This window comes from Ambystoma mexicanum, chromosome 9, assembly GCF_040938575.1.
Source record: "Ambystoma mexicanum isolate Mex_15411 chromosome 9, UKY_AmexF1_1, whole genome shotgun sequence".
NCBI classification, from domain to species: domain Eukaryota; kingdom Metazoa; phylum Chordata; class Amphibia; order Caudata; family Ambystomatidae; genus Ambystoma; species Ambystoma mexicanum.
Window position 1 is genome coordinate 517,214,972 of NC_090931.1, and position 22,948 is coordinate 517,237,919.

Below are 22,948 nucleotides of genomic sequence, written 5' to 3' on the forward strand. Positions count from 1 at the left end.
CTGCGACAGGCGGAAGTCAGACTATTTTTGGTAAAAAAGAAGGTTTGACCCCAAGAGTAACTTTGTCCCTATGGATAATGGTGTGAGGATGCTTACAAGAGAGCGCCTGCAACTCACTCACCCTGTAGGCTGGTTTAATTGCCACTAGCAGAATTGTCTTCAAAGTGAGGAGCCTTAACGGGCAAGAATGGAATGGCTCAAAAGGGATAAATGTGAGAAATTTTAGAACTAAATCTAAGTCCCAGATGCGAAGCTGAAAGGGTGTTGGAAGGTACACATTTGCGAGCCCTTTCAGAAATTGAGTAACCAAGGGCATTTTAAAATAAGATACCTCTTCTGAGAAGCCCTTGAAAATAGAAAAGCGCTGCCAAGTATCCCTTTATAGTGCCAACTTGGAGCCCCAAATTGGCCAAGTGTAGCAGGAAAGAACCATAGGAGTATTACATAGGATTGGGGCTATATTATTTTCCCTGCACCAGTTACTGAACTTGTTACGACGACACCGGTACAAGGACTTTGTTGCTGGCCTGCTGGCCGAAAACAAAATCTCTGTTACGTCATCCGGGAGGTCCCAATCCTTATAACTCAACCTCTCAGAAGCCATGCGTGAAGGTTGAGCTTTTTGACCTCTGGATGGAGAACTCGACCTTCCTCTTGCGAGAGGAAATCCCCTATTTGTGGAAGATGCATTGGAGGGCAGATGAACATGTCCAGAATATCTGGGTAACACGTTCTCCTGTCCCAATCCGGGGCAATCAGGATCATGATTTTCCTGAACTTTAACCTCCTGTTTACGTGAGGAATGACGGGGACTGGAGGAAACGCATGCAGGAGTGGAAATTCCCATTCCACTGCGAACGTGTCCCCCAGAGCTCCTCTTGGAGGAAATTCCCTTGAGCAATACTGTTCGCACTTCCGATTCACCTCGGTCGCGAACAGATCCACTTGAGGGGTTTCCCAAAGGGTGAAGATCTCTTGAAGGACTTCCTGAGCTAGTTCCCACTCATGGGAAACTGCTCTGCCTGCTCAGAGCGTCCGCCACCTTGTTCTGCTCTCTGGCTAGGTGAACTGCTGATAGAGAGATTCCTTCTTGTGTTGCCCAGAACCAGAGCAAACCTCTTTCGTGGAGTTAGTACAAGGCCAATGTGTTGTCCATTATCAGGACAATCCTTCCCTGTACAGATGGCAGGAAGGCCTTAAGCGCTAGTCTGATTGCCCTCATCTCCAAAATGTTGATTTGTAGTTTGGAATCTGATAGAGACCAACGGCTGCTGGTATCACATAATATTATCCCCAACAAAAGTTTTGCTGTATATATGGTCGTCAGGAACGGCCATAGGCTATATTTTTATTGGGGATAATATCTGGTGTTTTTGGAAGCGCGGGTGTCCCCTGCTCCCTTTCAAATACAGGGGTTGCAGGGGTGTCCCCCGCAGGTTCCATGCCTTAATATTGCCGCAAAAATATGGCAATATTTTAGTGTGGGGATATTAACACATGGAACCCGACTGCTGACTGTCCAATCGTTGTTGTAGGCTCCCCCACCCTGTGAGTGAGGCATTCGTCACTACAGTTATCTCCAGCCATGATTGCCAAAAAGATTTTCCTCTGACGATATTGTCTTTGCAAGCCCATCGTAGAAGATCCTGAGCCACAGTGGTTGGGGCTTGTAAAGGATCTGACATATCCCCCGAAAACTGCAACTATTGGGTCCTGAGGTTCCATTGAAGGGTTCTCATCCTCAATCTGGCATCCTGCACCAGAAAAACGCAGGATGCAATGAGGCCGAGCAACCTCAGAAAAACGAAGGCCGGGGATTCGGAAACTTTGTTACCATCTGCAGAACGTGGTGAGCTCTCTCCTTGGGAGGCGAGGCTTTGCCTGGGGAAGTAGCCAGGACTGCTCCGATGAATTGGAGCTTTTGGAGTGGAATCATTTGTTGACGTCTTGTAAAAGAGAGAAGCCCAGTCTGTGCAAGAAGTGGCAGGTCATTGTCTGATGTTCCTGGGCTTGTTCGGGTGAACTTGCCCTGATTAACCAATCGCCCAGGTAAGGGTAGACGTGAATTCCCCTCTCCCGAGACACGCTGCCACCACAGCCATCAGCTTGGTGAACACCCTTGGGGCGGAGATCAGCCCAAATGGCAGAACGCGAAACTGATGAGAACCGCCAATCGCGAACCTCAGGTACTCTGTGCTTGAGATGGATTTGCACATGAAAGTAAGCACCCTGAAGGTCCAATGAAACCAACCAGTCTTGGAGTTAGAGAGCCTGAAGGATCTGAGAAACGGTCACCATCTTGAACTTTTCCTTCCTGAGGAATATGTTCAAATTTCTTAAGTCCAAGATGAGTCTCAATCCTCCGTCCTTCTTGGGAATGAGAAAATAAGGGGAGTACCAACCCCTGTTCCTCTCTGGTACAGGTACATGTTCTATTGTACGTTTCTCTAGCAGGGTTACAATTTCCCCGCACAAAGAGCGGGTCTGGAATTTTGAAAGGGCTGGCTCCCCGGTGGATGGTCCGGAGGCCTTTGTCGAAACGGAAGACAGTAACCATGGGCCACTGATTCTAGTGCACAGGTATCTGAAGTAATGCCCCGCCATTTGTTCACATACTAAGTGATCCTGCATCCCACTGGAGTCTTGTGGGTCAAGGCCTCAGAGTGGCTTTGCAGTGGCTGCAGCAGCGGCTGAGGGGACAGTTGCCGCTCCTGGGGCTGATCTAACACTCTTTCCTCTTCCACCACAAGGACATTTTCTTTGTTGTCCTTTTTGACTGGCCTTTCCTTTCCCTCTCCTAAATGAGGAGAAGCATCTAAAAGGACGGTTCCTTCAGGAAGATGACCCTGAGTAGGAGTGTTGTTGAGGCTGTCTTATAGAGGGGCCAAGTGATTTAGCCGCTGCTTCCGAGGTCTGCAGCTTTTCTCAACCTTCGCCCGCCTTGCTGCCAAACAACCTCAAGCCGTCAAAAGGCATATTGAGTAATCTGGATTGCACATCTGGTGCAAAACCAGGCTTCCTCAGCCATGCAATTTGTCGTCCCTATTCGGGGAATCGAAGGGTAATCCGAATGCCTAGTAGATGTGGCCGCCTGCACCACTAAGCTCTCAGGCAAGGGATGTTTTGCTAGGTATTCCGGGTCCGAAAAGGAAGGCCTGTACTTAGCTACACATTTTTTATTTATAGCTGGGCCAGAATCTGGGGTTTCCCATGTGGCCATGACCCTTTTTGCAATGCTTTATGATGGGAGAGGACAAGGTCCTTTTGAGGGCCTTCATTAAGGATGTCCGTCATGTCGTCTTGATCAAAATTAGGTGAATTAATAGGCATCGACCTTGGCTTCGACAAAGATGGCGATTTTGGAACCGGAATTAAAGTTGGCCTCGACAATGGCGTCGAAGGTGTCAATGTCATGGCCGCTGGCTTCGACAACGTGGAAGGAGCCTTCGATACAGTCGAGGAAGGTGTCGATGCCATCTTCGAAGTCGGCTTCGAGAGCACCTTCGATAGATGCGTCGATGTATCCTTCGATGGCGGGTGGATTCCCGGTGCCATCTTGTTAGCCGTCTCTCCGATTTATGCACCGGTAGGTTTGATCTTTCTTTACTAGGTGTCAGAGAAATTTCTTTTGACGACAACCTCAATGACATATCGGATTTCAGCATCTGGTCTTTGACCTCCCCCTGTCACTTCTGGAGTGAGATGGGGCATGTTATCCACACAGCTTTTTCGAGGGGGTCTGGGCTGCGTTCGCAAAAATGTTAATCAAGGCTCTGAAGGCCTCCCATTTTTTGGGGGAATCGCGTTTTGAAGGGTATGAGATGAGCCTTGCATCAGCCGACAAGGAAGAGGACGAAGGAGATCAGTGTCGTCTTTTCTTCGATTTGAGGAAGATTTCCTCAAACGACTTCTCGATCTTGAATTCCTCGACCCATGTCAGGATTTCTCTCTCGATTCTTTTTGCTTTCGCGAAGAAGACTTCGAGGATTACTCCCCCACCGCCTGTTTACCTCTACGTTCCTTAAGAGCGTTGTTGGTGATAGCCTGACAGGAACCGCACTCATCGGTCCGATGGTCAGGGCCCAAACACCAGAGGCAATTTCAATGGGGGTCAGTGATCGACATCTTCCCGCACTTCTGACATTTCTTAAAGCCAGTTTTGGGCATGGAAGGATTCAACGAGGAAGACATTTCGCAGAAAACGGAAGCGCCGTTTTCATGACAAAGCAGAGCAATCGGAAAAACAGAACTGAAGCCAACAGGCGCAGCTTGAGCCCTTTATACTGCAGATAACGTCGACGCTCTATGGCGGCCCTCGAGGGACAGAGATGCCGCAACCTCAGGCACAGCGCCCCCTAGTGGAAAACAAATTCAAGCAGCAAAGCTGGAAGCTACGAATATCTAAGATGAGGAATACGTGGGACGACACAATCCATTTGAATATATGTTTCATGTGCCTTAAGACTAACACTCTGCTAGGCTGTCTCTGCTGTTTGTTGCCTTTGCCGACATAAGCTTCTGCTTATTGACTTTTGTTTCCTTTGCCATTTCTTGGTTACCTTTTGTATTTTCCTTCATTTTCCCTTTTGCACACTCTTTGTGCTGTTGGCTTTTCTTTTGCATGTGTAGTCCCTAGGGGTTGGTTAGCTTTCTTTGATTTTGGGTTTGTCTTTTGGCTTAGACTAGTTAGGCCTTGTGCTCACTTGGGTTATGCCATATTGGGACGGGGCCTATCCTTATGTTTGCTTACCTCTTACCTTTGAACAGTGGGAGCTCTTTGTTGCATTGAGACTAATTTGCTTGTTTATTCATTGCTCATAAGATTATTTGGGATGTGTGTGGTGGCTGGCTGCTTTTTGGCCCTTGTTGCGCCATGTCCCAGTTAGTGGGTGATATGATATGGCATTTATAACGCGCCTACACGCAAGTGATTCAAGGCGCGACGAGGCCAGGGGGGGGGGGGGCAAAGGGAGGACAGACAGCGATCCTACTAGGCCAGGTGTCATTCAGATTGCGCAAGTGCATGGGAAGTTGGGAAAGGAAAAGTGCGCGGGGGGAAGGGAGAGGGGAAAGTGCAGTACATGGGAAAGTGGAATAAATAAGATAAATAAAACAAAACAGCCAGCTAGTGGCAAGTGCAAGGACGTGCAGACATAAGGGCTGGTAGGGGGACTGTAGGGATACAGAAAAACGGTCCCCAGGTGCAGGGGTTGCCAGGGAGGCAGTGCAGGTTGGCAATTGACGGGGCCTGGGCCAGAGATCAGAAAGGGTGGCCAGGTAACCAGTGCAATTTCAGTCAGGAATTCAGCAGGGGAGGAGAGAAAGCAGAAGCAAAGAGGAAGGTTTTGAGGTGCTTTCGGAACCAGAGATGGTTCTCCTTGAGTTTCAGGGAGGCAGGAAGGCTGTTCCAGAGAGAGGCCCCTGCCGAAGAGAGAGATCTGCCAACAACTAGTTGCTTGGAGAAGCAGCAGACCCTGAGGGAGTTGGAGGCAGAGCTAGAGAAGGAAGATATTTAGGAAGAGAGTTGAAGGTATTGTGGCCCCAGACCCCAGAAGGCCTTGTGTACAATGCAGAGGGTTTTGAACTTAATCCTCGTAGCCACTGGGAGCCAGTGCAGAGATTTCAGTCCTGGAGAGATATGATCCCTGGGCTTGAGGCCAAGAAAAAGTCTCGCAGTCCTGTTCTGGATAAGTTGCAGTGGGCGGAGAGAGGAGGCAGGCAGATTTAGATAGAGGCTTTTACAATAGTCCATCTTAGAGAGGACCAGGGCTCTGAGACAGTGAGCTTCTGGGGGAAGGAGAGGAAAGGAAGAATACCTCTAAGGAGGTGCAGCTGGTAGTGTGACTTCTTAGAGCCGTCAGAGATGTGAGGGGAGAAGGAGAGTGCAGAGTCGAAGATGACCCAAGGTTTTTAGCTTTGCAGGTAGGAGTGGGAGGAGGGCCAAGAGAGGCTGGCCAGAGAGCTGCAGGGAAGGAGGGAGTGGGTGTGCCGATGAGTAGAATCTCAGTCTTACTGGCATTAAGGCAGAGGTTGTTGGCGGCACACCATTCCTGGATGGCAGACAGTCAGAGATGAGGGAAGGAGAGGGGGAGGAGGCCGAGGGTAGCCTGAAAATGAGCTGGGTATCATCCGCATAGCACTGAAAGTTGGGAAAGAGCGGCGATGCGGTGGCCAATGAGTGCCAGGTATTGTTTGAACAGCCAGGGAGAGAGGTTAGATCCCTGGGGAACACCACAGGAAGAGAAAGATGTCGGAGAGGAAGGACCCAAGTTGGACCTGGGAGGCTCGGTCGGAGAGGAAAGAAGTCTGCCACGCCAGAGCCTGACCAATGATACCCGGGTTATCACGGAGACAGTTGAGCAGGATGGCATGGTCGACAGTGTCAAAGGCAGAAGAGAGATCAAGCAAGATAACGCACGGGTGCGAGTCAAGGTTGGTGAGCAGGTCTTCACGGATGTTCAGGAGAGCAGTTTCCGTGCTTCTGGCAGCTCTGAAGCCAGACTGATGGTCATGAAGACAACCAACAGATTCCAGGAAGGGAGTGATGGAGATTGGGCGATAGGGAGTGCTGCAGGGGGGAAGGGAAGACTCCAGTGGCAAAGGAGTGATTGCAGAAATCCACCAGGGCAGGAGCCAGGGAGTCAATGTGGTCCTTGATAGTTTTGGAGGAACAGGGGGGAACCTGTTTCGACAAGACTTTCATAGATCGGACTGGTCTAGAAACCTCGTCTGGAGAGAAAAGGGGAAAGGCAGAGAATGAGGGAGGAGGGGTGGCTGCAGAAGGGCCAGAGGAAGAGCAGGGAATATGATATGGTGGGTGTGTGTGATTCCCCCCCCCCTTTTATTTATCCCTCCTCCTATTTGTTTTGGTCTCTTTCTTTATTTGCGGTTCTTTTGCTGGGCTGTTCTGTTCCTCATCTATCTGAAATCTCGCCATTGGCTCCCAGTGTATGCAAGGTTTACATTTAAAACCCTCTGCATTGTCCACACAGCTTTCTGGGGCCAGAGTCCAAAATACCTTCAGCTATCCCTCTGCAAATACCTCCCCTCTCGAGATCTTTGCTCCTCTACCTCCCTCAGGGTCAGTCGTTTCTCAAAGAAACAAGCTGGGGGTAGATCTCTGTCTCTGGCCGGGGCCTCCCTCTGTAACAGCCTCCCTGCCCCTCTAAAACTTGAGGAGAACCATCTCCGGTTCCAGAAGCACCTCAAGACCTCCCTCTTTGCATCTGCCTTTCCTCCTCCTCTCCCTTGCTGATCTGGTCTCTTGGCACTGTGCACCTGGCCACCCTCTGTCCGCTTGGCCCAGGTACCTGCTCTCCTTGCCACCCTTCTGCACTGCCTCCTGGCCACCCCTTGCACTGGGGACTGCATCTGTACCCATACAGTCCCACAACCCCCCCCATTTTCTTCGTTGTATGCACTTATCAGACTTACCCAGTTCAGCTGCCGTAAACACAGCACTTGCCACTTTGTCTGCACTACCCCTGTTTATTGCTCCATTATCTATGTTATTATATTTATGATTATTTATCTGTTTTTCCTCTGCTCTGCACTTTCCACTCTCCCCCTTCCATGCACTTGTACCCTTTCCCATGCACTTGCACGTTCTCAATGTCACTGGGCCTAGTAAGATCGTTGTTTTGTTCTCCCCTGTTCCCCTACCTTGCCTCGTCGCGCTCTGAAACACTTGTGTACGAGCGCAATATAAATAAAATATATCATAATGTGCTAAGGATTTTTGTTTGGCTGCACATATGATTATTGGGATTGGATTTATGGTTTAATGCCATCCAAGTTTTCATGTCTTCATGTGGTGGTGTGTGATTTGGGGGCTGACATTCTCATTATTGTAAACTGGATTGACAACTTAAAGTTGTTATGCTGGAATGTCAAAGGTGCAAATAATCCTGTTAGGAGGAAAAAAGTCTTTGAATAAGAGGAAGTCTGATGTCTTATTGCAGAAAATAATACCTATGTGAAGGAATTCGAGTAGGTTTGCGAGTAATTCTAGAGGTGTAACCATTTTACTCAGGATGGATTTAATGTATACTGTGGATGATGTAGACTAAAAGTTAGGTATGGGTGGGGTCAAGTTGCGGAGGGAAAACGTGTTTGTGCTTTTGAAAGTCTATGCGCCTAATGTGGGTCAGGCAGACTTTCAGAAGATGGACCGTGTGTTGGACAGCATGGGGAATGCAGAGCTTATCATAGGGGGTGACTTTAATACAACTTTACACAGCTGTGGATAAATCCAATGGGTTGCATTATTACACGGTTGTTAGGGTAAAAATGGGGTTGGAGAAACATGTGTAAATGGGACTTGCATGATGTCTGGCGTAGTCTTAACCGGGGTTGTAGGAAATATACCTTTCATTCTTCTCCACGTGGAACTTCATCATGCATGCATATTTTTTTTTAATTAGTGGGGTGTTTGTGATATGGTTCATAGTGCTTCTATCTGCAGTGTCGTCATCTCTGACCATGCCTACATAGAGGTGGCCATGGATAAATTGTCCGATAGGTTAAATGGGCTTTGGCACTGGCGTTTGAATGACATGCATTACTTACCGTAATAGCATTTCTGATGATTGTATCTGCTTAGATTCACATGCTGTGCATATAGTCCGACATCCAGTGGTAACCGTGGAGTATTGCATCATGTCTTTCGAGGATCAAAATGAGACGTCGACATGGGCGTGCCTGTAACACTATCCCCAACGTGACGTTTAGTGAACCCAAAATCCCTCACGCATCGATATCCCTCCGATTGTATTTTTTCTGCCATGAGGGAGCCTAATGACCATCATGAGCAAGTACATAAGAGAGAAAGTAGTAAGAAGTCTATGATCCTGCCACCCGAGCGGGGAGAAAGGGTGGGCTCATGTGAATCTAAGCAGATACAATCATCAGAAATGCTATTACGGCAAGTAAAGCAGGACTCCTGATGCTTGTTAATCTGCTTAGAATCACTTGCTGTGCATAGACTAGCGAGCAGTACCCGGAGTTGGAGGTGGGTTGTGAGAAGGAACAGTAGTGAAAAGATGTCTTAGTACAGCTTGTCCCACCTGAGAATCAGACCTAGAATGAGTGTGTAGGCAATAGTGTTTTGTAAAGGTGTGTACAGAACTCCAGGTTGCCGCTTTGCAAATGGACTCTAGGGGAACATTTGCAATGAGTGCTATTTAAACCCGAGTGCCTTGAGTAAAGTGTGCTCTAGGCTTGAAGGGCAGTTATCTCTTAGCAAGAGAGAAACAGTGTGATGCAATTGACAATCCACCTTAAGATGGCTGATTTAGAGACAGGATCTCCTTCTCTACCAGCTGCCACTGAAACGAAAAACTGGTTTGTCTTTCTTAGTGGTTCAGTAGTTTCAAGGTAAAACATGACTGCCCTGCGCACATCTAATGGTGTTCTTGGGGTTCAGGAAGAAGGTAGGCAGTTCAATTGATTGGGTCACATGGAAATAAATGTAGGCGCAAATCGAGGGCAAGTGCGCAGAACCACCTTATCTCTGAACTGTAACAAAAGGGTCTAGAACTGTACTTCACTGACTCTTCTAATAGAAGTGATAGCCATGAGGAAGGCTATAATATAGCTAAGATCCTTGATTATGCATAGGCTCAAAAGGAGACCCCATAAATCTAGTCAATACCACATTTAGGTCCCATGTGGGAGCCGGGTTAGAAATGGGGGATTGAATCCTTTTAACCCCTTCCATGAAAGCCTTAATAACTGGTATTTTCCACCACAACACCTTCTGTTGTGACGTAGTGTAGGCTGAGAGAGCAGCTAAGTAAAATTTCAGGGAATTAAACACCAGGCCTGAGTCTAGTAAGCGAGTTAGGTACAATACAATGTGTGTAGGAGAGCAGTCAATGGGATTGACGCCCTTGGAATTGCACCAGATAACAAAGCGCTTCCATTTACTGGAGTAGCAATATTGGGTGTTCGGTTTCCTCGCCTCCCTAAGTATGTCCATGCATCTCTGAGGAAGTTGGAGATGCCTGAACTCTATGACCTCAAGTGCCAGGACGCTAAGTTCAGAGTTTGCGGGCATGGGTGCAGTGTTTCCCCTTTGCCCTGAGATAGCATGTTGTATGGGTAAGGCAGTTTCATTGCAGGAGATTGTAACATCTCCATCAGATGAGAACCAGGGTTGGGGGGCCCACACGGGGGCCACCAATATCATGGTGACTGGTTCCTGGTGCATCTTGTGCACTATCTTTTTGAGTAGGGTGAGTCGGGGAGGGTGAGGAGCGGTCAGGGGGATGGGTGGAGCGGGTGTAAACAAATTTCCTGACCATGTTATTCAGAGACTGTTCCCCTTGGATCGGTTCTGGGGGTACCTGGAGGCGTAATCTTGCCATTGAGCGTTCTCCAGAGTTGCCAACAAGTCTATCTCTGGGAAGCCCCATTATGCGAAAACGTTGGAGACTATGTCTTTGTGTAGTTACCATTCATACTCTATGGGCAGTGGGAAGTCTCTGCTGAGCAAGTCCGCCAGAAAATTGAGTTCCCCTGGAACGTGTTGGGACAACAGGAACATCCTGTGTTTGAGAGCCCATTTGCAAATGTTCTTGGCCAGCTTGGATAGCCCTATAGAGTGTGTGCCCCCTTGCTTGTTCAGGTAGTACATGGCTGTGGTGCTGTCTGAGCATCAGGACTGTCTTCCCCTGCAGCTGTGTCTGAAAGGCTTTCAGTGCTTTGAATACGGCTAATAGCTCCAACAGATTTATGTGGTTGGGTGCTACTTCTGGGGACCACACGCCATGCAACGTCTGTTGAAGCAGGTGAGACCCCCCCCCCAACCCTGTGAGAGATGCGTACGTCCTGAGAGTGGCTTCTACTGCATGGGTGGTGACGGCCTTTCCCTGCAAGAGGCTTCCCATCGATCACCACTGTAGAGAGAGAACGAGGGCTGGCGAGACAACCACTAGATTGTTCCATTGTCCACTTGCCTGACACCACCGGCTGTTGAACCACTCTTACATGGGACGCAGACGCGCATGGCGAACTAACTAAATGCAGGACACCATCATTCTTAATAGTCTCATGGCTTTGCGTACTGCCACCTGTCGACTGGCTACATACTGAGGGATCTGAAACAGCATGTTTTGAACCCTCTCGTTGGAGGGGAAGACTAGGCCTTCTTCTGTCCGAATTAGAGCCCCTAGAAACTGCTTGACTTGACTGGGTTCTAGGCTGGATTTCTTCTCGTTGATGGAGAATTCCAGGCTGAATAAGAGGTCTATCGTCTTTTGAGTGTTGGACAGGCATGTTCTGTAGGAATCCCCCGTTATGAGCTAGTCGTCGAGGTAAGGGTAAACTGGGACTGAGGCCCTGAGCAAATGCGCTGCTGCCACTGCCAGTACCTTCGTAAACACCCTTGGTGCTGAAGCAATGCCGAAGGGGAGTACTTTGAACTGATAGTGTTTGTCCTCTATCATGAACCTTAGGTATTTTCTATGCGCCGGCAACATTGAAATATGAAAGTAAGCATCTTTCATATCCAATGTTGCCCTGTAATCCCCCATGCGTAACCATAGGAATTACCTCTTGCAACGTGACCATACGAAACTTTTGAGGTTTGACAAATTTGTTTGCTGGGCGCAAGTCTAGCACAAGGCGCATAGTGAGATCCTTTTTGGGTACAAGGAAGTATATTGAATAAATACCCTTGTTTACCTGTAGAAGAGGGACGACTTCTGTGGTGCCCTTTTCCTGCAGGATCTCAACCTATTGCAGCAGGATGCGTGGGTGTTCCGGAGTCAGGCGTCTTGATTTTGGCAGTCTGAATTGAGGTGGTCGGCAAAACTCTATGCAGTACCCATGGGCGACAGTCTTGAGCACTCACTGGTCTGTTATCCCTTCCCATGCATGAAGGAATGATGTTAGACGTCCCCCGACCAGGTAGGCATGGGAGGGGACCCGGATCGGAGGGTCATTTCTGACCCGAGACAGGGGAGCCTCTGGGGGTGGAATTCTGGCCCCTACCCTCCTCACGGCGTTGTCCTCTAGGTGGATGTGTGGTGGTGTTAGATTCTTGTCCTGACGACCAGTTGTTTCCAGAATTATATTTGTTTTGAGGGGAGTGAGATTGCCCACGAAAGGAAAGAGCCGCTCCCTCTGTTGTGAAGGCCTTTGGGCAATCTGGTTTAAGGTCTTGAGTCTCATGTTCTTTTTTGGCTGTCTTAAGTGCTTCATACACGGCCTTGCCGAACACGTTGGTCCCCTCAACCGGCTTGTTTATTAAGGCTGCTTGGATCTTAGGCTTAAACCCGGAGTTCCATAACCAGGCGTGTCGTTTTAGTAGGGTACCCTGGCCCAAGGTCCTTCCAGCTGTTTCAGCAGCGTCCAAAGTGTTTTTAAGAATGTTGTGGTTCACTTAGCCGAGCCTGCACCGGTTCAGGGACCTCTTGTAGGGCCCCTTGCAGCAGGTTCCAATGTACATCTGAATAGCTAGCCAACAGAGTGGTGTTGTTGGATATTCGGGTGGAGAATGCAGAATCAGTCGTAACCCTTTTTCCCAGTGCATAAAACTTTTTGCTTTCTGTATCAGGTGGTGCCTCACCTGTAGACAGGGGGGACACCCGCCCTCTTTCTCATTTTCCTAACTACGAGGGAGTCCAGAGTGGCATGCCCGCTAATGTAAAGGGGGTCGGTACTCTGGGGCTAACCGCCCTGGAATGAGCTGGTGTTAACAATGAGGGAGCCAAACGTCTCTTGATAAGAGTTCAGCAATGGAATGGCCTGACTGGCAGGAGGATTTTCCCTTATTAGGTCTCCTACAAAATCTGAATCTGGCACAGCCTCTTGTGTGGCGATTTGTAAATGTTCAGCAGCCTTCTTTAAGATTTAAGATGGCGTTAAACGACATCTGATAATCCACAGGTGAGGCCCGACGGACTGGTGTGGTAGGAGGGTAATCCATACACAAAGTCAGGGTCCGGGGTAGGTTTAGGGGACGGCCAAGGTTGATTATCAACCGGATGGTTGTCTTCCCAACCCTCCATGGGATCAGCAGGATCATCAGTAGGGTGCCCAAAGGGATCATCATCCTGCATGTAGGGATTTATAGGAACCTCATCAGTAAGGTCGTAACATTCTCTTCATGAGGATCCTCAAAGGTCCTCTGAAACTTGACCATAGGCGTATAGGGAAGCTCCTCACAAGGCCTCTTGGGAGCAAACCTTTGAGAATTCAACAAACTTCTCCAGTCTGTTCATGCACCCCTCAAATGTATCCCTGGACAATGATGATGAACCAGAGTCGTCCAGGGGAGGAAAGGGGTCTTCGACTATTTTCCTCTCTAGAACATCGAGATATTTCGCCTACGGTCTTGGATAAAGGCAAAGGGCTCTCAACGAGTACTCTTTTCAAGGCTCTGGGCGTTGCGACGTGTCTTTAGACACATCTTTAGGCTGTTCCTTCTGTTTCGACGTATCTTTCGACTGTTCTTTAAGTTTCACCGCCAAAGCGATCCTATCGCTGATACTCGGGGTTACAGGGAGGTGTGTAGATCAAGCCAGTGGTTGCGCTGTGGTTTTCAGCACAACTGGGGCCTTAAGCGGCATCAGCGCTTTCTTCTGATGCGTCTCGACAGCCGCGTGCGTTTTGGTGCTTGCGCCCGTACTCTTGGATTGTCCGGACGCATGCCACTGTCGCGGGAAGGGCTGCCGATCATCAAGATCAGCAGACGCCACCGAAATATTCGACGTGTCCGTTGGCGATTTGGAGAACTCTCTGCCATTAGGTCAATGGCTTCCGAAGTGGAGCCTTGGTCATAGCTAACCTATTCGTCGCACTCGGCGGCAGGGGAATTACTCTCGGCCTGCGACATACCGTAGGCCGCCCACCGCTTCAAACAGAGCTCGTTAACAGTTTTGGGACGGAGGAGTTTACAGGCCGCCTCGTTGGGATCAGGGAGGAATACGATTATTGCACCTACGGTGCTGGTCTTTCCACAGATATTTTGCCTTACAAGAAGGACAATCTAAATGGAGCCCTGTCCATAGTGCAGGATTGTGATAGCGGCAACAAACCCAAGGGAACAAAGAGCGAAAAATGAAAGGCATTCTTGAAAAGAATATGACCACCCCAACCCCACTCTCCCTACTGTACAGGCCGGCCAGAAGGCCCGGCCACGTGGTCAGCAGCGCCGACCGGATCAACAGACGTTGAAGTTCCGTAGTCAGCAGCCTTCGGCGGTGGCACAAAAATCAGCCGTCGAAAGGAGTGACAATAAGAACAAACAACTGAAGGTCGAGAATATAACAATAACGCAATGTTTTATGAAGAGCTCTGCATTAGGGCGACCAGTTAACTGGGCGGAAAAAAACAATGAGGGACCTCGATGCATGAGGGATATTGGGAACACTACACGTCACTTTAGGGATAGTGTTACAGGCACACCCATGCCGACGTCCCCTTTTGATCCTCGAAAGACAAGATGCAATACTCTGCGGTTACCAATGGATGTCGGACTATATGCACAGCATGTGATTCAAAGAAAATTAACAAGCTTGAATTAAGAAATTGATTAACAAGTTAGAATACATCTTTATTGTTGGACCCAGATTTTGTGAAACAGTCTGAGATCTCAACACTTTTACAGGAAAACTTGGATTCAGTTGCGACCATCTGTGGTTTGGGATGCTTTGAAAGCCTATTTTAATAGATTAGTTTTGCGTCTTTTAAGAGGAAACGAGGGCTGGAGGAACTTGATAAATTGGATAAGGCATATAAATTGGTGGAAGAGGTTTAAAATCATTGTCCGTCTGTAAATATGTCTTCTATGCTTTGTGCCAAGCGTTCTCTTGATTCCTAGTTACACTCTAGGACTGATAGAGACAGGTTTTTTTTTTTTAATAGGCAGGCTTTTAGGGAGCGAGGCAAGAAATCAGGAACATTATTGGCCAACCGGCTTAAATTCTGGGAAAAGGGAAAACAAGTGCTATTTATTGCAGGCAATGATGATCGCACTTGAGGAATGTGAACATTTGTGGGGCTTTTCAGAAATTCTAGGCTTCTCTATATAATGATGGGCATATTACGGAGACTGGGGGTTCTTGGACCATGTTCTTCCAGGGCTGGAGGAACATTACAAACCCAATCTCGATGCAGCCGTCTGTCAAGAGGTCCCTGATTCAATGGAGGCAGTGTCTTCTCACAAGTGTCCAAGGCTTGATGGCCTTTCGATCAAGTTCTACAAGACGTTTAGTGGCGTTTTTTTCCTCTTTATTGGTGTGGTTATATGCGGAAGTAACACAAGGAGGCTGTGACGGATACTATACAGTCTGCACGGATCACTGCAATACCTAAGCCGGGCAAGGACCATTCTGTTTACGTTAATTTCCAGCTGATACCATTGCTAAATGCAGATGTTAAGCTCCTGGCAAAAGTAAATGCAAGGATATTTAATAGCTTGCGGCCGAAGCTAGTCCACAAAAATCAAACAGGTTTTGTTTATGGCAGGAATAGCTATGATAACCTGAGGGGGGAGTTCAACATTATCCATTTTAGGAAGGACCCCCCCCCCCCCCCAGCGAAGCTTTTGCAGCTGTCAGTACTGATGCTAAGAAAGCACTTGACAGGGTGAACGGGCCTTCTCTCCGTCAAGTCCTGTTTAAAATAAACCACGGGCATCGGTTCTTGCATCGGTTTCATGTCTAGTACAATGGGCTAAGTCTGCGGTGTCCATCAATGGGTTTACCTCCGATTTCTTTGCCATTAGAAGAGGTGCACGGGAGGGCTGTCCTTTGTCGCCTATGCTTTTCGACTTGTTAATCGAGCCGTTGGCTGCTGTGCTCGGAGCGCATCAGGGTATATGAGGGATTCTGTTTGGTAGTTGTGTTTCTAAGGTGCTTTTATATGCGGACAATCTATTGGTGTTACTATCAGACCCGGAAATCTCTGATTATAAGGTTAACGTTGATAAGACGATGATCTTCCCCATCTAGTATTCGTGTCACAGGGCCCTCTTTGATGTGGGCAAAATGCTTGGCACCAGTGTGGTTTTAAGTATTTAGGTCACTAAGCAGGTCACTAGGGACGCAAATTCACTTCTGGGTTTGAGCATTGGGCTATGTCTTAAGTGGGATAGACTGTCCTTGTTGCAATGGGGTAAATGAGTACAATTAAGATGACCCTACTCCCCAGGTTGCTGTATGTCTTGAGCATGTTTCCACCTCCACTTTCAGGTAAGCTGCAGCGTGATATTAACACATTTAGGCATTTTCTTTGGGGGAGGGTAGGAAGCCAGGAATTCCAAAAGAGGTCCTTTTGAGGTAGGTGCACTTGGGTGGTTTTAGTATTCCTGTAGTTGGGAAATATCACACAGCCTTCACACTGCTTATGCTCCCTTACCGTTTACTAGACCAAGATGATTTTCCGAACTGGTCCCATATTGAGAAGGATTCCATTTCTCCTATCCCACCTGACTGCTTGACACGGACAGTAGACTTCCATGTTACTCGACTACACCTTTTATTGAGCAGGTCTTACAGGTTTGGAAGAAGAGCAATGTGACCCGTGGAGATGAATTATTGCTTTGTGCAGATTGTTTGTGGAGGAACCCAGCTGTGCAGATTAATAGGACACTTACTTGGGTTTCCTAGCAATGGCTGGTATTAGTAAAATAGGTCAAGTTCATGATGGGCATACTCTTTTTGGTTTTGAGTACTTGCGCTTCAAATACAAGTTGAAATTGCCAGGATTCAATGGTTTTTCAGCCCTACAGAACCTTTTTGGTGTACTGTTCACACACCCCAATGCTAGTCTGCATGGTTTGCCTACGATCCTGTATTTGACTAAGAGTATGCCACTCTCAGCTTCTTTGCTCTATAAACTACTTACTCTATGTGAATATAACTTGAAGTCTTTGTGTGGCAGTGACCGCTGGGACCGAGACATAGGGTGCAAACTCTGATATTGAATGTTCTCGTATATGTGCTGGTCCATGCAGATTCAATATAGAATTAGATTTGAGCTTCAGTCAGCAAAGGATCATTACATCTATTGGTGCCCTTAAAAGTTGGTGTCCTGTAGGTTGTCTTAATGATGTTGGAATTGTAAAAGGGTTGTGGGTACCACCCTGCGTATGTTCTGGTATTGTAAGAAGATCCAGTCGTACTGGTGGAGCTTCTCCAGCATATGGACCTTGGGCTGTGCCTTTCTCTTCCTCAAATGTCTACGTTGTGCATTTTGGGCATATTTCCAGACGATACGGACTTGTCTGTTGGTAAACTCGCTTGGGTTTATAGAGCTCTTGTGGTGGGTAAGAAGCCTATTGTGTTGCATTGGAAGAGTGATGCCAGGCCTACTGTTGAAGACTGGCTTCACAGCTTATCGATCCTTTTTGGCATGGAGCAGGTGTCCTTCAAGTATAAACAGCGACTTGATAAGTATGCAGCTATGTGGGATAATTTTAATGACTTGTACATTTAGCTCCCTCACTTTTTTCTGAATGTTTTTCTTCACCCCCATTTTAGTTTTTTTCCCCTTCTTCCTTAAGGTTTTTTTCATTTTTTGCATTTGATAATGTAATGGGCCCGTTGCTGTTAAACCCTGGATGCGTTTTGAATTGCCTGTTATGTATACTTTGTTGATGTTCTTTCTTGTAATTCCAAAACAACAAAAAATAATCAGTTGGCGTCTTTTGCCACTTACATATGAGGAGGAAGGTCTACACTAGCTGTCCTTTTGATCTTGAGGTCGATCATGAAAGGCATAAAATCCTGCAGAGATAAAAATGATCACCTTTAAACTGCTTTGCAGAAGTAGTTTTCTGGGAAGGCTTAGACAGCCCTGCCAGTAACAGTTGTGAAGGCACAAGTTTTAAAATGTAGCAAGCTCTCCGTCAGTAGAAATATGAAATGGTTGAGTGCCACAAAAGGCTACAATGAATACTTGTGTGCACCGGTTAATACCTTTGTGTCATGGAGAGGTTTTATTTGGGTTTACAGGTTGGGCCAAAATAAGAAATAAGGGGCAAATAAAAGGTAATCCAAATATCTTTCCTCAGCTTTTTGAGCTGAACTCTTCCTGGAGAGTAGTGCAATGATCCTGGTGAGGGTTTGCTTAGCCAGGCCCAAAATCCCCTATGCTGCCATTCCCTACGCTGTCACCCGGTTCTAGGTTATGATCACTCTCTTCTGACCTCTTGCAGGCGATATTGGGTCTTACCCTAACAAACTTGTACATCCTACCCTCATCACCGCAAATCATTCTCTTACACCTCCTCCTGATCAGTGCCTCTTCCTAACCACAACCAGTCTGTTCGAGGTCTCACCGTCTCTTGTCCTGCCTCTGTCCCTCTCCATCATCATACATTTCAAAACTTTCTTTCCCCTCTGATCCTCCACACTACTCAGTCGCCTGTTCACTTGTACTGTATTGCTCATCTCTTCAGACGTCCTCTCCTTGGTCACCTTTGTGATCCTTTGTTCTCACGGTGTTCACCTCTGTCTTGACCTACTTCCTCCATGCCCCCAACAATCTTTCAACCAACTACAAACTGATGTGTTCAGAGCCCCTTTACAAAGTCCTCTTCCACCTGATCAATTCTTTACTTGATCCTAAACCAACTCCCTCTATCCAGCCACTTCCTTGATTGACACCTCTCCAGATATCTCTTCTGCGCCTTTGGCTCTTAATGTTCCTTTCTTACGCCTTTTCTTGTTTGTCCAACTTCTTCACTCAACCTTTTGTCCAGTCTCCTCGACCGCCCATTTTAACTTCTCAACCTTGTTGTTGATGTTCCTTACCTCTGCCAAAACCCCAGTAGAGCTTCTTTGCACACCCTCCTACCTCCTGCAACATCTTTCCACCTTTCTCCTTTAAACTTCCACCCCTTTCCAGCAACTCCTGCACCAATTGCCTGGAGCTTTCCTGCTCCCCCAACAAACCTACCACTACACCTCTGAGGATTCTTCATCTTTAACTCTCCATTCCATCCGTCATCACTTCTCAACCACCTCTAGGTATATGGTGTCCTGATTAACTACAATGAGTATAGTGCCCTGTTTACATTCCAGGAGTGCAATGCCCCGTTCACAAAAATTCACCTCATCTTGCTACTTACCCACCTCCACTCCCTTCCACTGCTCTCCTGCTCTGGGATTCACTCCTGCTCTCCTTGAAATCCATCCTCCTGCTGCCCCAAACAAACTGTATAAAAAATAGCCCTCAACAATCAGTCTTTATCCCTGCCCTGACTGAATTCCAGTTTAACAATCTGCAACTGTGCCTGCAGGCCCTCTGGTCGTAGGCTCAATGAGAGTTACGTTAAGAGGTGGGTTGATCATCTTGGTTCTCAATAGTCTGCCCTTCCCCTTCCTGCAAAGCTCACTTCCTGTCTGCTTACAGAGGGTGCCTTGTCGAAGGTAGTATATGGTTCCGAGGCGACCAGCACCTGTATTTCGCTGACTCTACGAGGTGAGGCAGACTAGTAAGGCCGTCTTGATGGTGACCAGCCTGATGTCTGCGGACGCCATTGGCTCGAACGGTTTGTGCGCCAGGGTGCCCAAGACTATGTGGAGGTCCCACACGCAGTGCAACCTCTTGACAGGCGAGTAGAGCCTTGCAAGCCCTGTCAAATGTTTGACGATAGGATTGGAGGAGAAGATCCCCTCTTCTGAGTTCCTGTAAGCCCCGAAGACTGCGAGATATGTGCGGCAGGTGTCCACCTGCACCCCAGAGTGGGCGAGAAGGAGAGTACGTCGTCCAAAGTACATGCCAGGGGGTCGATTTGCTTAGAGTCTGCCCAGTAGCCGAATCTGGTCCATTTGCTTTTATACTGGGCCCTGTTAGCCCTGCTCCTTGGGCCCTGTATGATTTCAAGATTGGCCTGTGAGAGGCGAAGGTGGCGCAGCATTACCTGCTCAGGTTCCACGCCGTGAGGGCTAGTTTCTGTTGCACGAGTGGATGACCCTGAACCCCCTGCTGCGCCAGAAGATGTGCTGGGCCCGTCGGGAGGTGAATCGGAGGCACCTCCAAGAGGCTGAGCAGCTCAGAAAACCATGGCCTGGCCGGCCACCAAGGAGCGATTAGAATGATGAGTTGGCGAGACTCCTTGTTCTTGCAGATCACTCTGTGGATCAGCGGAGTGGGTGGGAAGGCGTGCGCCTTCATGCGGTTCCACTGAAGCCAAAATGAGTCGACCTGGGAGCTGGGGCCCTGTCCCTGACAGGAGGCAATCTTAGGGCACTTGTTGTGCCAGGTGACAAAGAGATCCACCTGGGGATGACCCCACCTGATGAAGATCTCCTGAATGACTAGGTCGCTTAGCTGCCACTCGTAATTGTCCACTCCCAACCTGCTGAGCCTGTCTGCCTCCAGATTGGATTCCCCCAGGAGGTGGACTGCCTTGAGTTAGATGTTCTCCAGGGCCCACTAACACATGCAGATTGCCAGTCTGCACAGAGGAGGGGATCTGGTGCCTCCCCCTACTTGTTGATGTAGTACATGCTGGTCGAGTTCTCTGTCTGGATGAGGACAACCTTGCCCCTGAGAAGTGGTAGGAATGCTCTGAGTGCCAGCCAGATGGCATTCAGCTCTAACCAATTGATGTGGTATTCCTGCTCCTGTCAAGTCCAGGTGCCGTGGACCGAGAGATCCTCCAGGGTGGCTCTCCAGGCCTTGAATTGAGCCCTCCTCCTGGTTCCACGAGGCCGCGAAGTGCAGCTGAATCCTCCTCATCCTCAGTCTCGTGTGTGGGACGGCTAATAGGACCGCTGCCAGGAGACCCATGAGATGCTGGTACATCCAAGCCGAGGTTACTTCTCTGTTGAGTAAGTGGGCGGTGGCCCTCTTGATGCCCGAGATCTTGTCCTCTGATGGAAATACCTTCTCGGAGCACGTGTCCCAGATGAAGTCCAAGAATGTCATAGTCGGAGTGGGCTGCCGCTGCGACTTCTTGAGATTGAGCGAGAAGCCCAGATCGTGCAGTGTGTTCATAAGGGCATGGGAAGAGTGGGGAACCGTTTCCGGAGATGTAGCCCTAACGAGCCAGTCGTTGAGGTATGGGTAGATGTCGAGGCCCTGCGCCCTGAGGAGGGCCACCACCGTATTCATTAGTCTGGTGAAGACGCTGGAGGCCGAGTTGAGACCAAAAGGAAGGACCTTGTATTGAAAATGGTAGCCCGTGATCCTGAACCGTAGGAAAGAATGATGGGGCTGCCAAATCAGGACGTGTAGTTACATGTCATTCAGATCCAGGGAGCACATCCAGACTCCCTTGCACAATGTCTCCGCTATAAAAGCTGGCGTAATCATCTTGAATTTATGCGGGGGTAAGGAGATGTTGAGGGTGGAAAGGTCCAGCACAACTCTCAGGCCTGTCTGGTCCTCCTCCTGAATGGCGAAAATCCTGGAGTAAAAGCGCAAGCCAGGCTGGGACTTCCTCCACTGCCTGGCTCTCTACGAGCGACCGTATCTCCGCCAAAAGAGTTGCTGTCCCAACCTGTGGGAGTGGAGGAGGGAGGAGAGGCTGGTATAGGGAGGTGGTACTCCATGGATACTACAGAGAGGATCCAAGGGTCCATGAAATTCTGACGCCAGAAATGTGTATGGAGAGCAAGCCTGCCCCCCACTGGAGACACGTGGACCCAAAGGGGCGTGTCATGCCTTCTGTCCCCCGGAGGCTGTCGTGGAGGGGGGAGGGGGACTGGAAAAAGCCCTTACTCCCTCCCCCCTTTATGTTGGTTGCGCCGGTTCCGAGGCGGTGAGCGGTCCGGCTGCCTAGATCCCTGTTCCTGGAAGCTGCGGAACCCTCTCTACGTACACGCCCTGTCGGAGCACTGCAGTGACTGGGTGTACGCCTTGGGCGTGGTCTTTGTCTAGATGGATAAAGACCAGGCCGTTTGTGAGCGGTTCTTGTCCAGCTCTTCATCCGTGGAGTGGAAGAGGGCACCCCCCCCCCCCCTCGAACGGTAGATCTAATATTCGTTCCTGGACGTCCAGGTTGAATTTCGTCGCCTGGAGCAAGGCTGTCCTTCTCATGTCCGTGGCGATACAGATGGCACAGCCAGAGGTGTCAATATGGGCATCAGTGGATTCCATGAGGACGTGCGCCACCAGCTTGGCCTCAGCCAGCATTGCCTTAAAACGTGATTGGCTCCAAGTAGGGAGTTTCGGGAGGAAGCCCGCAATTTACCGCCATAACCTTTGGTTAGTGGCAGCAAGTATGGCATCGCCGTTGGCCTGACAAAGATGCAGGGACGCGTTGGAATAGCGTTTCTTCCCGTACGCCTTCAAGATCTTTGCCTCCGTGCCTAGCAGTGCCGCAGGAGGCCGCGGCTTGGAGTATAGCAATGCTGCATCTATCACCAAGGAGTGTGGCTGTGGATGGGCTGAGAGCAAGAGTGTATCCCCCTCCATCTGACTGTACTTGGCGTCCTGGTATCGATTGACCGGCTGTGCCGTGTGGGGCTTGAGCCAACCCTTCTTGGCCAGGGAGACTAAATTGCTTTGCAGTGGAATCCCTGTTTTGGCAGAGGGGCGTCAAGTGAGGACTTCAGCCAGAACCCCCTCTGCCGGTTGCTCAACCTCGTGTTGGGGTAGGCCCAGGTACTCCGCCAGCCCTGCAAGACTTTCATGGAAGGCCCTGGCTGAGGATGGCGTGTCAGCAGCATCCTCCTTGTCTGTATACTGTGGATCAGGAGGATCCTGCGGAGAAGTAGCTGGCGCCGGAGGCTGAGGAGGAGGCTGGTGCGGAACCGCCTGTGGAATAGGCTGGGAAGGCAGAGGTGGCAGCTGTGCCAGCTTACGTGCTTGTGGTGTCGCTAGCATCGTAGGGAGGACTTCCCTGATGGGAGTCCTTGAGGATAACCCCCATCTGAGGGGACTTCATGAGCCCAAGGAACCTCTTGAAGAACCCCTCTTCACTGGCCATAGAGGTGGCAGGGGGTACTGATGGGGTAGCCGGGAGCTGCTGGAGCCACTGCATACC

At 49.0% G+C, this 22,948-nt stretch overlaps 1 protein-coding gene across 2 annotated transcripts in view; it reads right to left on the reverse strand.

The window, feature by feature from the left end:
- PAFAH1B1 (platelet activating factor acetylhydrolase 1b regulatory subunit 1) overlaps positions 1–22,948 on the reverse strand; it is a 1,367,099-nt gene that overhangs the window by 241,464 nt on the left and 1,102,687 nt on the right. The gene's annotated exons all lie outside the window — the stretch shown is intronic.